The sequence below is a fragment of the Panthera tigris genome, chromosome E3 (assembly GCF_018350195.1).
Source record: "Panthera tigris isolate Pti1 chromosome E3, P.tigris_Pti1_mat1.1, whole genome shotgun sequence".
NCBI classification, from domain to species: Eukaryota; Metazoa; Chordata; class Mammalia; order Carnivora; family Felidae; genus Panthera; species Panthera tigris.
The window spans coordinates 8,135,690-8,152,248 of NC_056675.1; the positions used below are offsets into that span (position 1 = coordinate 8,135,690).

At 52.9% G+C, this 16,559-nt stretch overlaps 1 long non-coding RNA gene across 2 annotated transcripts; it reads right to left on the bottom strand.

The window, feature by feature from the left end:
- Positions 1–189: 189 nt before the first annotated feature.
- On the bottom strand, positions 190–15,532 carry LOC102970840. 2 transcript variants are annotated; one of them, XR_443764.3, is made up of 4 exons: positions 14,426–15,532; positions 13,475–13,691; positions 10,095–10,352; positions 190–5,876 (listed from the first exon to the last, which is right to left on the bottom strand). It is a non-coding gene; the product is annotated as an uncharacterized LOC102970840 (long non-coding RNA). The 2 variants fall into 2 exon arrangements; XR_006212278.1 differs by lacking the exons at positions 13,475–13,691; positions 14,426–15,532 and having other exon boundaries at positions 10,095–10,530.
- Positions 15,533–16,559: the final 1,027 nt, after the last annotated feature.

Sequence of the window (16,559 nt, forward strand, 5' to 3'; positions counted from 1 at the left end):
AGACACAGAATCCGAAGCAGCCTCCAGGCTCTGAGCTGTCAGCACAGAGCCCAATGCAGGGCTCGAACTCACGGACTGTGAGATCATGACCTGAGCTGAAGTCGCACACTTAACCGCCTGAGCCACCCAGGTGCCCCCCACCTGTATATTTTAGAAGTGAGAAAACCCCAAAATAAATGTGACCAGATCTTAGATCAGAGGTCAGAATTTATTCAGTATTCCAGTATCCGTATTGGAGAGAACACCTCATTATGAATACAGACAACTTTCACGACGGGGGGCGGGGGGGGGGGCTCCCATCCTACTGAATGCTGGAACATTTCTCTTGCAGAGAATCCTGATCTGGGGAGGCGTCTGCCAGTATTCTAGTACCACACGGAATCAGCTCGTTCACAAACAACAGGAACTCTACAGACGCAATAAATGTGAGGGCTTTCAGGGAAGCAGAGCTCATTCAACGTCAGAGAATTCACACTGGAGAAAAACCACATGTGCGTAATGGCTGTGAAAATGCTTTGAGAAGCTCAGAGCTAATTAGACATCTGGGATCTCAGAGCAGGGAGGTGCTCTGCGAGCATAATGGGTGAGGGAGAGCCTTCAACCCGAGCTCGTCCTTAGACGACGTCAGCTAGCTTAGTGGGGACATGAGTTGGTCACGTGTGATGAATATGGAGAACTATCTAGGGGAAGCGCAGAGCATATTGAACACGAGATCATTCATCCTTGGGAGAAAAGCCTGTGAGTATAATCAATGTGGAAAGTCATTTAGGGGTCATGCAGCCTTTTCTTGTCACTGGAGAATTCACGGGAAAGACACTCTTGTGCTGTACAGACCGTGGGAGGGTGTTTAATCCGTAATCAGGCTAATTCATACTGGAGAAAAAACCTTGATTACCAAGAGGGAAGAAAAGCCTTCAGTTCTTTTCCTTACTGGATTTCAGAGAAACCCTTGCAATGTATGGGGCAACTGGGGGTGGGGCGGGGAAGTCAGCATTTTACTAAGTATATCACATTGAAGCATCAATCACATCAAAGGAGGGGGTTAAACTTTTTGTTTCATCCACCCCTGAGCTTTCGTTCTTTTCTCTGATTATGTCAGGAATTGTTTTTGTCTTTAGTAATGTATTTTCCTAATAGTACCATTGCTTTTATATGCTTGGCTTATAATTCTACTAGGCATTCAGTACACTTCTGCTAAATGAAGTAACACAGCAGACAAACACCAGGGTTGGCCTGGTTTTGGCCCCCGGTGGGGAGGATCCCTGCGGTACACAGGCTTAGTGGCACAATCTGCCGGTCACAAATTCGAATGTCATCGCGACACATCCGTGTTTGGGCCCCATTCATTCGATGACCTTCCATGGGCCACACCTCTACTACTGATGATCTGGAGATGCCAAACGGATGACTTCTTCAAGTTCTGAACATCTGAGGAGGACGCCCCTTTATCTTTCTTGTGTATCTGAAACTGGAAATCGAAAGAGGAAGGCCTAGAGTTCTTGAGTTCAACTTCTTCTTGAATTCAGCTTCCCTTTCATAAGGGAAGGAAGGACCATACATTTTCTTGCGGTGTGTTGAAGAAGCACCCCCCGGCCCCAGCCCCACGGCTCGATCAGAGTTGGGGCAGAAGAAAGTTTCATCTAGTTCTTAGCAGCCCACTGCTTCCCTCCTCTCAAGCTAACTCACATGATCCCCAGATGAAGCTCCAATGTTTCCTAAAGACATCCTTGCCTCTCACTATCTTTACTCTGCAACTGAGCAGAAGAGATTCAGACCTTGTGCATTTCTGGCTCCTAGCTTTGCCGAGAAGACAGGAAGAAATGGTGGAGAAAAAGGGACAGGTGAAGAGACAGAGTGAAGAGCGTGGGGGGCAGGGGGGCAGCACCCGCACACAGGGAAGGGCCACAATTCAGGCCACTTTGTTCCTCAGAGGATCTAAAATGCCAGTAGGGCTGGCAGGAGGGTTCGCTAAAATGCCTAGTTTCCCCCCAGTTTAGTTCCAGTTGCCATAAGCCCCTCCCAGCTAGTACTTGGCACTTAGAAAATCCTGCTGTGTACCCTGGCCTCCTGAAGAAGTGATCTGACCCACTGCCATTTGCCCGTTCAAGCTCGCTGCTCCCTCCAAGTGCTTTCCATGGCTTTCTGGCCCATGCTTAGGCTCTCCCTCTCTCCCTCCACTGAACTTGTTCATCCCCAAATTCATCACTGAGCCTCATTTTAGAAGAAGACTCATCGCCATGTATCTAGATCTTTCCTGAGTCTATCTTTCCTCATTTGTGTCCAACAGGCCCTGGGATTTGGGACTAAGCGCTAGAATTGCTCTGTAGGCTGTGAGAAATCTTGACCTGTATTTCCTACCACGTAAGTACGTTTTCCACTGGCTAAGTTTGGGGTGGGTTTCCATTTGGATCTAAACCAAGAACCATGGTGCTCAAAGGAGTTGGTGACGGGCGGGTTCAGAAGACTGCTATACTGGTTAAGAATGCCTTAGTTCCAAATAGCAGAAATCTGCTTAGAAAATAAGGACACTTAATTAATATATCAATAAGACTGGAAGTCGGTGGTTCCAGGATAGGTATAGTGGCTCAACGATATCATCAAGGACCCAGGCTCTTTTTGTCTGTCTGCTAGGCCAACCTTGGTATGTTGGCTTTTTCCTTTGGTCTGGTTGCCTCGGGGTCTCAAGATGGCAGCTACAGTCCTAAGTATCATGTCCTCCGACATCCACGTTCAAGGCAGGAAGGAGGGACAGGCCTCTTCACCATCCTCCCTTTAATCAAAAAGCAAATTTCTTCCCAGAAGGTCCTCAAACCATTTCCTCATAAATGTTTATTCGCAGAACTAAGTCACATGCCCACCTCAAAGCCACCTGACAGCCAAGGGAGTAAGTAATGGGCTTGCTGCCATAACACACATGGCCAGGCTGGGCCTGGGGACCAGAAGGCACTGGGGTGCCCTGGGGCTGACTTCCTCCTCGGCCTCTCACAGGTCTTGGCTCTGCTCTGGTGAGTCCCTCCTTTCTCCCCTCACCAGTAACACGCTCGTGGTTCCCTCCACGCTCAGTACGTTCTCTCGTGTCACAGCCTGTTTCTCTTCTATGTCCCAAGTTTCTTCTTCAGTTTAATCCTGGCCAGCACATGGGTCCATCCAGGCCCTACTGGCCCTCCCGACAACCTGTCACGCACTGTGATGATACTGTCTGATTTTTTGGTGCCAATGTCCCCAAAGGGGAATCTGATTGGTCTAACTGGCATTCCTTGAATTTTTGAGCCAGCCAGGGGACTTCGAATGTCATTGGCCAGCCTCTACTGGGTCCTGGTCCGATGACCTGTCGGGGGGAGGGGCGAGGAGGCAGGGTCATGTGATACAACACAGCCCCCGGGCGGCAGTGCCCCTGCAGAAGGGACGCGGGGCAAGGCCGGTTCGGTGGCACCGAAGAGCGTGGATCGTGGGTTTGCGGAGCCCGGAGCAACGCTGTGCGAAGATTCCGTCACTCTGTGAAGAGAGAGGCCACAAGGGAGAACACGGAAGCCCCAGACACACGAGTGAAGAGGCCATTTTGGACATTTTGGCCCCACTCCGGCGGATGCCACACGAAGAGGAGGAATCCAGCTGGCAGACAGAACCAAGGCCCCTGAACTCGGGCCACAGTCCGGCCACCTTAGCCAAATGCAGCCACCTGGGCCGCTCCAGCTGAGGCCCAGACACGGCTGCGCAGACCTAACTCGTTCCTGCTCTAGAGGCTCGGCCTGCTTCCCTGACTCGCCGCATCGAGAGCAGAATCATAGATTCTTGTGTCTGTGTGACTTGAGTGTCTCCCCAAATCCCCAAAGCAGAAATTCCAGTGACTGCCGGCAGGAAGTGGGAGGTCTCTTGCGAACGTGGCTGTCACCGGCATCGGGAGGTTCAGTACCTACTAGACTTGGTCTCTTAGAGGCCATTTTCTGGCTCTGACAGGCTGCAGAAGGGATTGTGGACGGAGGGCCACTTCGATGCGGCCACACAACAGGGGCAGAAAGCGTGCTGGCGATTCCAGTGACGCAAGGAACAATCCCACAACAGGCCACATAGAACCTTCAGGCACAGAGGGGCAGACCCAGATTTGAGCCTCTGCCCCTCCACTTAGCAGCTGTGTGCTGTTGGGTGAATTATTTAACCTCTCTAAGTTCCTTTCTTCATTCTAGCACCAGGACAGGAACATCCTATTTCCCAGGGCTGTTGGGGGGTCACGAGAGACATTGTGCCTGAAGCCCTTGGCAGTGTGGGCACTGGATGCAGGGTGGCCGCTGTTACCCTGAGAGCCTCACGCTCGTGCCCAGTGTCTCCGAGGCCCAGTGAGGAGAACCGGCTGCTGAGCAAGCGACCAAGAGCCTGGCTTGGCCTTTCTGGAAGCGGGGCTCCACTGGTGTCCTCCACGGGGTGGGGGGCAGCAGGTAAACGGGGGGCCTTTACGTATCATGAAGCCCTTTATGGCTTTCTTTCTAGACCTGGTTTCTCGAGCGTTTTCTAGAAGCCTCTGGAGCAGCTTCGCCAGTTCCCCGGGAGCGGCGAGCTTAGAGTCACCTGCCCCTCCAGCGCCCTGCACCCCCAATGCCTTCACTTGATTAGCTATTTCCATCCCTTCTACCTGCCTGTATGAATTTCTATCTGGTCGAGCGCTGGGATGGTCATCAGGGGAGTAATTTCAGAGAGTACTCCAGAGACCCACTGGAAATCTGGAAATGACATTCCAGCTCCAAGCTTCCAAGCCTGGAGACCCCTGGCGGCGGCTGCGCTCCCGCCCCGGGACAATCGCGTGAGCGCAAAGGCCCCTGGCAACAGATAGAGGGGTGGCCGGCAAGGGCCCTCCCTTTCTTTTTCTTTCTCTCCTTAGCCCTCAGTGGCGTGCTCACATCTCCACTGGCTTCGGGGTCCAGCAGTTTAGCAGCAGCCCGGGCTCCCAGGAGATGCGGGTTCCATGAGCACGGCCAGCATCTGGGACTAGCTCTTACGATCTGGCCAACAACATTTCTAACTTACTAGCTTTAAACGAAAGCAGAAGAGAGCTCCGGCTGTACGAAACCCTGCATGTGCACACAGGGTTTGTCCCTTGTCCACGGGGGAGGCAGGGACTCTGCAGCTAACGAAAGAAAAGGGGCGCGGTGTGCGTCCTGTGCTTGGGACCCAGGCCTTTGCCATATGCCAAGGGGAGGAGGCACTCATTGGGGGTAGGGGGGCTTGGAGGAGGGGGTACTTCAGGACAGTCACTAACATCCGTTCTGTTACCTTCACGAACTCCCTGGCTGCCGGTAACTACGGGAGCACCTGCCCGCTCCACGCCGGGTGAATCCTTACTACGTGCCAGGTGCTAAGCCAGGCACTGTGAACACAGAGCTGCTTCAGACATAGGCCTTGCCCTCAAAGAGCTACAAGTTCATATTTGAGAGTTGGTCCCTACGCCTGCCGTACTTAACCAGGACACTGCGCGGACGGCTTCACGACCATACCCGTTTCTTGCTTGTTCCCTGCCTCCCCCTCCCAACGGCACTCCCAGGCAGCGGCAGAGGCAACGGGGATGAAGCAACGGCCAGCTTCCGGGTATCGGGGCGAATGTGGCAAGGCTGCCTGCGGTTGGGGGGGCGGGGGGAAGGGGTGGCGGCAAGGATGAGGTCACCTTCCTCCTGCATGAGCCGGCCACCGTCCCAGGGAAGGCAGGCCACGTCTTCAGTCACAGGTGTGCCTCCACCTACGACCTCGCTGAGCGGCGAGCCCGTCCTCTTGGACCGTAGCGTCCACAGCCACAGCCAGTCTCCACCCCAAGTCCCGAGGTGCTCAGAGGAGCCACGGAGAATACCAAGGACGAGACGTGGTTCTTCCTCACAGAGCTTCCTTTAAGTCTGTTTGAGAAGGAGAAGGCCTAGAAAGGTCATGAAGGCCTAGAACACTGCGTGAGTGCTGGCTAGGGCGTTTTGTGGGCCGTGAATTCTTATGGAAGCACGGAGCGGGGAGTCTAACTGCAGTCCTGCAGAGTCCCAGGAGGGCTTCAGGGAAGAGGCGGGCTTTGGGCCAGGACAGGAGGGTGGGCAAATTCAGAGCACTGGGGAGGCCTGCACTCCGGGGGGACCCGTGACATGGGCCGTGACCACGGGCGCTCAGAATGCAGCTGGCCCATCACCCCCTCGCGAAAGAAAGGCTTCAAGCCGCAGCGCCTTCTCTCGCTCAGCCATCACCAGAGGAGACAGCCAGAGGTTGGTGCAGTCACAGAGCTTTGTTTCTTGGAAATGGGGACCTTGGTGTTTGTTTTGTTGGGTTTTTTTAAGTTTATTTATTTTGAGAGAGAGAGAGAGAGAGTGCGAGCACAAGCGGGGGAGGGGCAGAGAGCGAGGGGGAGAGAAGCCCAAGCAGCTCCCTGCTGTCAGCACGGACTCAACACGGGGCTCTCACACAACCGTGAGCTCATGACCTGAGCTGAAACCAAGAGTCAGACGCTTAACCGACTGAGCCACCCGGGTGCCCGCCCCATGGAAATGGGGACTTGTGACAGTTTCATTTCCTATGGTGTCATCACGGTATGAGGCCAGGACTGAGGACATCCTGTCGACTCCAACACTCAGCCTTCCTGCCACAGCAGAACCACGGGGCCACCCTCGAAGGGGGTGCTGCCGCTCCCGAGAGGCTTTACGCTGATAAAGGCATTGCTTTGGGAAACCACGAAGCCCAAACCTCGCTCCGCTGGGAGGATACGCGTGGCCGCGCATCTGGGCAGGATTCCGGCAGGATGTCAAAGAATTCGTACAGAGGAAATCTCTGACTATTATTATGAATAAGAGAAAATTTCCATTCATTTCCTAATCCATCCCACAGAGAGTCTCTGTGAATGGCAGCCACGGAGGAAAACCCTCAGGAGGAGGCGAGCAGCTCTCAGAGATGAGAAAGTCACAGGGGAGCGGCGCGCGGGACACATTGAGCCCAAGCCACGTCAGCTCAACCTCCCGAGTGTCACGCGGGAGAAACTGGCCTCTGCGAGCAGAGGAGCGATGCTCTGAGAAAGCACAGACCTCGCCCTACAGCAGATGAGCCCTTCAGGAGCTAAATCTTTCAAATGTGGTGAATCGAGGGCCATGATCATCTGAGAAGTCAGCCTTTCCTCATCCCCCTAAGATCCTGGCTGGCGCTCCTCAGAATGAGGGAGCTCACGGGGGCCCGCAGGGGGCTGCCGCATGGAAAATGTTCATATCAGAGAAAAGCACCATGAAAGGAATCTAGAGGGGCGCCTGGGGGGGTTGAGTCGGTTAAGCATCCAACTTCGGCTCATGTCATGATCTCGAGGTCCGTTGAGTTCGAGCCCCGAGTCGGGCTCTGTGCTGGCAGCTCAGAGCCTGGAGCCTGCGTCAGATTCTGTGTCTCCCTCCCTCTCTCTCTGCCTCTTCCCTGCTTGTGCTTTCTCCAAAATAAATAAATAAACATTAAAAAGAAAGAAAGAAAGAAAGAAAGAAAGAAAGAAAGAAAGAAAGAAAGAAACCTAGAGAAGGATTTGGCTGGAACTTGAACTTTTAGCCCCAGTGGTGGGACCACAGACCACCTATCTGTAAGGAATGCAGACACCTGTAGGACTGTTTGCTCAGGGTCAGTCGCGCATGTGTTGTCCTTGGGGTCCACAACGCTGAGCAGAAGAGAAGAACCAGGGCTCTGGGGCTCCGTGTTTCTGGGCCTTTCCACATGGCTGCGATGTTTCCTCATCGCCCCTCCTCCTTCCTGGCCATTCAGTCAAGGGTGGTGTCACCTTTTCTGTTCTTGCCGTGGCCTCATGAGGGTGTGGCTGGCAGCCTGCCTTCACATAAGCCCCACCTGTCCCTGGTGTCATCCGGCAGGCAGGAGGCCACTTGTCCACTGGTGACTATCATCACACGTACCACCACCGGTGAACGCATCCCAGAGGCGCTGCTGTGACTGGTTCACTCGTCCCTCCATCCATCCAGCCACGCCACGGGCACCCTTTCTGCATCCCGTCTGTGCTGTGCCTGGTGCTATTACCCGTGCTGGGGATAAAGGACACGGGACGGGGAGGTGTCAGTGACAAGTGGTGTGGGTGACCGTGGGGAAAGGAGAAGGGAATCGGGAAAAGGGTAGTGCCTCGGAGATAGCGGGGGGCGGGGGGGGGGTGCCTCGGGAGAGTGCGCAGGGGAGACGGAGGCACAGGTCTGACTTCGTGACTGCCGGCCGCCGGCCAGGCTAGCATTCGACTTCTCGGAGCAGCCCTGCAAGCCCGGTACCGTCAGCACCACCTTGTAAATAAGGAAAATGAGGCACGGGCACAGCCGGGAAGTGGCAGAGCCGGGGTCTGACACCAGGGGTGTCCCGCTCCTCGCGCCTCTGTCTCCCCGCCGCCACAGGCAGTCAGCTGCCCTTCAGCACTGCATCTTCCTCGGGGTGCGTTTCCACAGACACAGGGGACCGGAGCGGTACCTGGTGACCTGGGGGGAGGGGGACGGAAGGAGGGACGAGGACTGGCGTCTGCAGACTCTACTTCAGGGAACAGGGAAAGGCACACTCGCTCACTCCTTCATCCATCCAGCGAGCTCGGATGGAGCCCCACGGAGCCCCAGGCGCCGGGGATGCCAGTGAGCAAGACGGACATGGCCCCGGCCCTCACGTTGCTTCCGTTCGTTCTAGGGGGCGGTGGACGATCCAGCACGCTATGGGTTTTGGAAGGGAAGCACGCGGAAGCACAGAGGAGAATCGCGTAGCCCAGGCTCGCAGGGCCGAGAGTGACTTCTGGGAAGAAGCAACGGGCCGGCCAAACGCGAAAGAGGAAGCATCAGCCCGGGGTGCAGAGAGGAACACGCGGGAAGGTGTGCCGTGCGATGGAGCAGAGGCAGAGGGGCGCGAAGGCCGCCAGCGTAGTGTGTGCGAGCCAACAGCGCCGGAGGACCGAGGACGATGGGAAACCGTGAAGGGGGGTAAGCGTGGAGATGACCCCAGGAGGCTGGTGGTTCACCCCTTTCCTGGGCAGCCCCAGGCTGCGACAGCGAGGAGAGAGCTGTCCGAGGATTCAGGCAGATGTGGCGAAACAGTGACTTCTGTCCTTCTGCCCCTCGTGGACCAAGAAGGTTTCCAAGAGATGCAGTGAGCAGTAGGAGCCATAAATCGAGGACTGACTGCGGTGCCTTCGACGGGAGCCGGCAGCTGCCAGCTCTGGACCCGAGCAGAAAGCACAGGACGTGCGTGAGCAAACACCCCCCTCCTGTGGCCGAGAGAGGTATTGCCATCGTCCTGTCTTGGTTCCCACCCTGAAAGGCAGGTAAGATGAAGTCCCGGAGGCAGGTAGCTGTGGCCCCCAGGAGGTTCCCCGCCTGTTTTTTGCCCTTTTTTTAGAGAAATCTGAATACTGGACAAAATGTGTATGGAGGCTTAGAAACAGATGCTGCAAGGACAGTCAATGTTACAGATGACTAATTTTCTTTTCTTCATTTTGTTCAGATGTATTTAACATTTTCTGTCACAGGGGCGCCTGGGTGGCTGTCGGTTAAGTGTCCAACTTCAGCTCAGGTCATGATCTCACGGCTCAAGCGCCGCGTCGGGCTCTGTGCTGACAGCTCAGAGCCTGAAGCCTGTTTCAGATTCTGTGTCTCCCTCTCTCTCTGCCCCTCCCCTACGCTTGCTCTCTCTCTCTCAAAAATAAATAAAGATTAAAAAAATAAAAATAAACAGTTCTGTTACAGACATGTATTACTTTTGTTGAGAAGAGAGTAAGTGTATTATCACTTTTTTGAAAAGGCAGAAGGACAGAGAAAAGTGGCCCAAGAGGGGGCTGAAGTGGAGACTGGGTGGCCGAGGTGACAGTGGAGCGGCTGGGGGACAAGCCGCTGCCCAGGCCAGCTCCCTGTGCCCTTCCACGCCGGGGGAGCACTAACCCCGCTGGCTGCAGGGCCACACCGAAGCCCGTGTTTGGGGACGGGGCCTCCTGAAGGAGTGGCCGACTTGGAGTGGTCCAGGGTCCTCTCCCATGCGGGCTGATGCCGACTGAGGGCTGGGTCTGCCCAGAAACTGTGGCCACGCATGTTCCACGTATGGGGTCTCTGCACAACATTTCTGACTCGGAACAAGGCACTCACCTGGCCTGCAGTGTGGGTCACTTTTGTCACTGTCATGGCTGCTGCTTCTCTCTCCTGCTTGAAATTCTTTTTTTGGGTGGGGCAGCTGCTTGGCCTCCCATCTGAAGCTTCCCTAATGCTGGTCTAAGGTACTGGAACATTCCGAGGTGTCTCCCAGCTCTGGTACCTGTGAAGTCACCTGTGGGTTCTGCTTTCAGCAAGTTCCCGACATGAGCTGAACGCCTCGTCCTTACTCCTCGGGCCACCGTCTGTAATTATCTGTGGAAAATCCAAATATTACCTGTTTGCTCTGCAGAGAAAGGCCGTGGAAGTAAAACACACCTGCCATGGGGGATGGATTGAATAAACGATGACATATGATACAGCAATGATAAATAAAGTTATAGAAAATTACTGATCATCCATTTTTTTCTTCCAAATTTTTATTTAAATTCCAGTTAGTTAATGATCATATATTTTTTATATTTTAATTAAAAAAATTTTTTTAACGTTTATTTATTTTTGACAGTGAGAGAGACAGAGCATGAGTGGGGGAGGGGCAGAGAAAGAGAGAGGGAGACACAGAATCCAAAGCAGGCTCCAGGCTCCTAGCTGTCAGCACAGAGCCCGATGCGGGGCTCGAACCCATAAACCGTGAGATCATGACTTGAGCCAAAGTTGGATGCTCAACCGATGGAGCCACCCTGGGGCCCCAATCGTGTATTTTTTAAAAAGGTTATGAGGGGACCCTGGGGGGCTCAGTCAGTTAAGCGTCTTGACTTCGGCTCAGGTCATGATCTCATCTGGAGACCCAGGGGCCTCTTGTACGAGCGAGTGATGACCATTAGATGCCTGACCCTAGAAAGGTCCCGAGGGTCAGGGAGGAGTCGCTGGGGTGCCAAGGAGGCCGGGAGGTCACTTGGGGACACAGACCAGCAGCTGCTTACCAGCCAGTCCACAAGCATTTCAGTACCTGAACACCCCCCATCCATCCATTCTGGTGGGCACCAGAGGAATGTCATGCAGGAGTCTGGCCTCCTCTAATACCGTGTCCCACGGATCCCAATGGTGACAGGAGACTCTAGAAGCTGTCCAGTGTGTCACTTATTTCAGTGTGGGAGCTTTTCAATCAAACCACACTTCCACAGGACGGGGCGTGATGTTCTCCTGACGTGGGCGTCCACTGCGTCCAAATCTGTTAAGTCCCCTCTCCGTCCCTCCTGCTCAGGCAAAGGTCAGGACGCGCGGCCGATCGAAAGCAGCAGCCCCCTAGCGGTGGTATTTGGCTTTGCAATGAGCACTTAAGAGTCCCGGTACAAAGCAACGTGCTGAGTTCTGAGAATTGGGGGCAAATGAACGGTGATGTCATGCCTCTTCTCTGAAGTAAGGGACAGGAGTGCGTCCAGCCCCTCCACCCTGCCTGCTTCTCCTTCTGGCTGGGATGGATGCTTTGTTGGGTCGTTCTCTTTGATTCCCAACTGCCTGCCTTTCCCCAGAGCAGGCCTCCCTTCTATACACCCAGGGTGGCTGGATCTGCTGGGTTCCCTTCAAATGTTGAGTAGAGGCTACATGATGGAAAGAAGAAAGGTGCTATTACCGTCAATAAAGGTCTCCATGAGCCATACCATGGAGTGCCATGTAGCTAAAATGCTACCACACCAGAATTCAAAACAGCCCGATAGCGTGTCCATCTTCAGGAAATGGAAGGCCACGCCGCTGTGGTTGGGCCACTGGGGGATGACCTGACATTCTCTGCTGTGCTCCAATGACCTCAGGACCTCGCTGAGTCCTGGACTTGAGGTCTCATGCCAGGTGGATGATCACACTCAACTCCCAGCACAGGTCTGGACGCTGTGTGTTTTGTCCTGCTTTTCAACACAGGAGTGCCCAGGAAAAACATCAAAGACTCTGACCTGCTCCCCAGGGGATGCCGCCTCCTACCACTGGTGCAGAGCTCCCAAGATCCACGTTCGAACTGGGGCTCAAGTGTGCTGATTCCCCTGCTGGGCGTGGGGAGCCGTCTCCCCCTGGCAAACCTCCTGTCCTGGAGACCAGTAAGAACAGTGGGAGCTCTAAAGGAAATAAAGGTAGTTACTTGCTTTTCTTTTTTTTTTTTAAGATAATGTTTTGTTAGACCTTTTCCTCCAGTGTATTTTTTAAAAAAGATTTTATTTAAGTAATCTCCACGTCCAACACGGGGCTTGAACTTACAACGCTGAGATCAAGAGTCACACGTCTTCCAACTGAGCCAGCCAGGCACCCCTCTTTTTAATTTTTTTAATGTTTATTTTTGAGAGAGAGAGACACACACATACAGAGCATGAGTGGGGTAGGGGGAGAGAGAGGGAGACACAGAATCTGAAGCAGGCTCCAGGCTCCAAGCTGGCAGCACGGAGCCCGACATGGGGCTCAAACTCATTTACTGCAAGATCATGACCTGAGCCAAAGTCGGATACTTAACTGACTGAGCCACCCAGGCGCCCCCCAGAAGTTCCAGTTTTTCTGAATCCAACCTAACTTCTCCCCAGTGGCTTCTAGTTGAGCTGAGCAGTTCTCACTCAGGGTTTCTTACGAGGGTGAAGCCAAGGCGTCTGCTGAGCTGGAGAATTTTCCAAACTTTGCATTTAGTTGTCTCCAGAGATAACAAGTTTTCTAAAAACAGTCTTTGCTGGCCTTTCAGCAAGAAGGTATACAGAAGGGATACGGTGAAGTCCTTCCTTTGAAGTTTCAAGAACACAGCAGCTAAGGAGCTCTGGGATTGGGCGGTTCAGCCAGAAATGTGAAACATGCACGTGACTGTGTGTTGTGATAGAAGAATATGTCTTTTAGTTTCCATAGAGAATGATTCGAATTTCAGTGGTTTAAATAATGACTTAAACGATGCACATCTTGGTAAGAATGAGAATCAGAATGTCAGGAAAAACAAACAAACAAACCTAGGAAATGATCCTATGTTTCATTCCATCAAGTGATTGAACTTGATCCTCAAAGGTACCAGGAAGAGAGAAGAGGAACACAGAGACACGGTGTAGGGTCAAAACAGACGTGGCCTTCATTTTCTTTTGGAAGACCTACCCCTCCCTATCTTCAGAAGTTAGTTCTCTCTTCTACCTGCTGGCCTGGGTCATTTTCTCACTGGAACCCTCCACACGACTCCCACCTCCTCTTGGTCGCCCAGGGGTGCCCTCCCCGCCCCAGCCCTACTGCCTCTGGGCAGAATGGCCAAGAGCTGCTCAAGCACCAGCAGCTCCAGGATGGGCAACTTGCAGACTGTCCCTGCGTCCTCAGTCACCGGCAGGGGCTCCTAGAGCTATCGCAGAATCGGGTGGGGTCCCGAGCCCCCCGGGTCTAGAACTCTCTGAAGTGCGGACAGGCCAGCTCCTGGCTGGGAGGCTGATTACCTGGCAGCATAGTCTTTCCCCTACGAGTGGTCCTCTGCTTCCACCTTCATGGTCAGAATTCTGTCCTGCTTCTGAAGGATCCCGAGGCACTGGGACGCAGCCCCCAGTCACTGCTGTGGTCATTCTTGACTGGAGAAGTCCCCAAGGAGGCTCACTTGTGCCGTGGGAGGGTTCGTTTCAGACAAACTCTCCCTGAGCGTCTTATTTAAGAAACTTTCTGAAACACAGTAGAATTAAATAAAACCCCTTGATTATGGTCCTTTTCAATATCACTACAGAGAATAAAACAGTACGACACCCTCTCTAGTATCCTTCACCCAGTTTTCATAGCTCTTTATTTTCTGCTATTCTTGTCTCCCCTCGCTGGCCACACTGGGTATCTTCCAAGCAAATCTCAGACATCATTTAACTCGTAAAATCTGCAGTATGTGTCTCTAAGACACTTTTCCTTTTTAAAGCATAACCCTAACAGCTGAACTTTTTAAACAGTGACTCATATCGCCCATCAATGTTCACATTTCCCGGATTTTTAAAAATTGCACAATTGGTTGTTAGACCCATGATCCGAATAAAGTTTAGAGGTTGCATTTGGCTGATGAGTCTCATCTATAGGTCCACTTCCCTCTTTTTTTAAAAAAAAAAATATTTTTTAATCTTGTAATTTGTTAAAAGAGTTTCAGCTGCCTGTTCTTACAACGAAATGCCACTTAACAGACGTTTGGGCGCCAGTTCTGTGCCAGGTACGGCGCTCCGTGCTCGAAAGGGAAGCGTGAGCACACAGACAAGGGCCTGACCCTCGCTCTGGGGCAAATCGTGGACTCTCTCTGGGCTTCGGTCCCTCCTTCTCTAGCAGAAGAGACTGGACTAACTGCTCCCCCGAGGCCACGCTCTCATGCCGCTCTCATCGCTACGACCCACTGCGCGACCCTCCGCACCACGTCTGACAGCTACCTTCCCCTGAGCCAGGGCCGACACCTCGCCTTGCGGCCGCCCTCCTGCCTGGGCTCCCGAAAGCCGAGGCAAAGCCTTCTCTGTCGGAAGGGCGGGTGTGGCTGCGACCCCCGAGCTCTCTCCGACCGCGGGGGCGAGTAACGGTCGCAACTCGGGCCTCGCGCACTGGCCCGGCTCCCCCCCAACTACAATTCCCAGAGGCCTCTTCGGCGAGCCGTTCGCCGCGGAGACGGGCCGGGCTCGTGGGCTCTACAACCGTCGGCGGTCTGGGCCTGAGGAACAGTCCCCACAGCTTCCAAACAGACAGGTCACGTGTCCCTGCCACCCAGGCCTTGGTCTTGGGTCCGAGGAGACGGAGCCCTTCCTTACGCCGGAGAGAGGCCATGGAAAGACAGAACTACAGTTCCCAGAGGGCCCCGGGTGCACTCCGCTTCCGGTCGCGCGGCACCGAACCGGTAGCACCGAACTGTTGCTAAAGGAGACAAATCCCGAGTATTTGAGCTCCTGAAGCCCGTGAACAGAGGAGCGAGAGACAGAGAAGAGGGATAGAGGAGGAAAGGAGAACGGGAAACTTGGTTATGAAGCAACGGCAGGGAGCAGCTCCCCGCCTGTTTACTTTTTCCACGGACGCTCAGGGCCGGAGCGAGCCTCGCACAGCCCTCCGGGAAATGCAGGCGACTCTGCACTTAGGCCTATGGGAACCGTAGTCACTGATTAACGGTCACTATGTTGAGCACCTGCGAAAAACCCGGCAAGCTGAACGTAGTGGCAGAGGGAGGCTTGAGTCGCCTTCTTCCTTCTTGTCCACCAAACACAAAATTTACCTCCTACACAGTTACAGAACCTGTCCCGTTTTCAATGCCGTATTTCAGACATTCCGCATTTCCTAGTCGACCTGCCCCCAGTCATGTTCCCCTAAGTCTAGTCTCTACGGCCACCAAAATAATTGTCCCTGTTCTGCTTAGGGCTCTTCAGCAGCTAATAGAATCAAGTCCGGGTCCATGCTCCTTGACCGACATATATATTTGACCTAACTTACTGTCTTACACTAGCTTCCTCATACGTAAGAATCATTCTTTTTAGGGGGCGCCTGGGTGGCTCAGTCTGTTGAGCCTCCAATTCTTGATTTCAGTTCAGGTCATGATCCCAGGATCATAGGATCGAGTCCCGTGTGGGGGCCTGCTTAACATTCTTTCTCTCCTTCTGCCCCTCTCCCCTGCTCGCGCTCTCTCTCCCTCTCAAAAAAAGGACCATTCTATTTAGATTGTTCATCTCATTTGTGATTGATACCTTAAAACCATTGTCACTGCTTTTTTTTTAAGTTTGTATATTTATTTTGAGAGAGAGAGAGGGAGAGAGGAATCCCAAGCAGGCTCCGAGCTGTTAGCCTGGAGCTGGATGCAGGGTTCTAACCCACGAACCCTTAGGTCATTACCTGAGCCGAAACCGAGAGTTGGAGGTTTAACAGACTGAGCCACCCAGGCGCCCTGTCACTTTTTTTTTTTTTTTAATGCAAAGCACAACTTCCTGCTTTTAACCATTGCACCCCCAAAAAGGGCGCTAAATTCCAAGTGTAGTTGGATTTGCAAAATATTCTTGAAATGTACTTGAAATAGGTTTCTATAAGTAGAAACCAAGTCACTAAATACTTTGATAAAATCAGAATTTTATTCCTCTGGACAAAATATTTCATTACATGATATGGGTAACACACACGTGGGTGTTTTCCAGGCCTCGTAAAGTCACACAAAAGAGGGAAAAAAGGATAGTTCTGTATAAACTCCACAAAACTCCAGTTAGACAAAATGCAACACAGGTGAGTTATTTTTATTTTACATAGCACTTTGAACGTCCGAAAACTAAAATTATGCTCCCATCCAAAGACCTGCTTAAGTGTGAGGTAAATCTGCACTGAGGCTTTAGAGGAAGGAGGCATACTTTTTAAAGCTATCAGGAGGCCTAGATACGAATGAACCGTAGAGTGCAGGAAGACAGATGAGGTGTTGCTCACATCAAAGCACGGAGAACTTTCCTTTTGAAGTGGGAATACTTGGCAGACACAACATTTCCATTGGCTTTTAACTTTGGTAGGAAGAATGGCCAGTATCATAACTGTAGAGAATTATTTAACTGA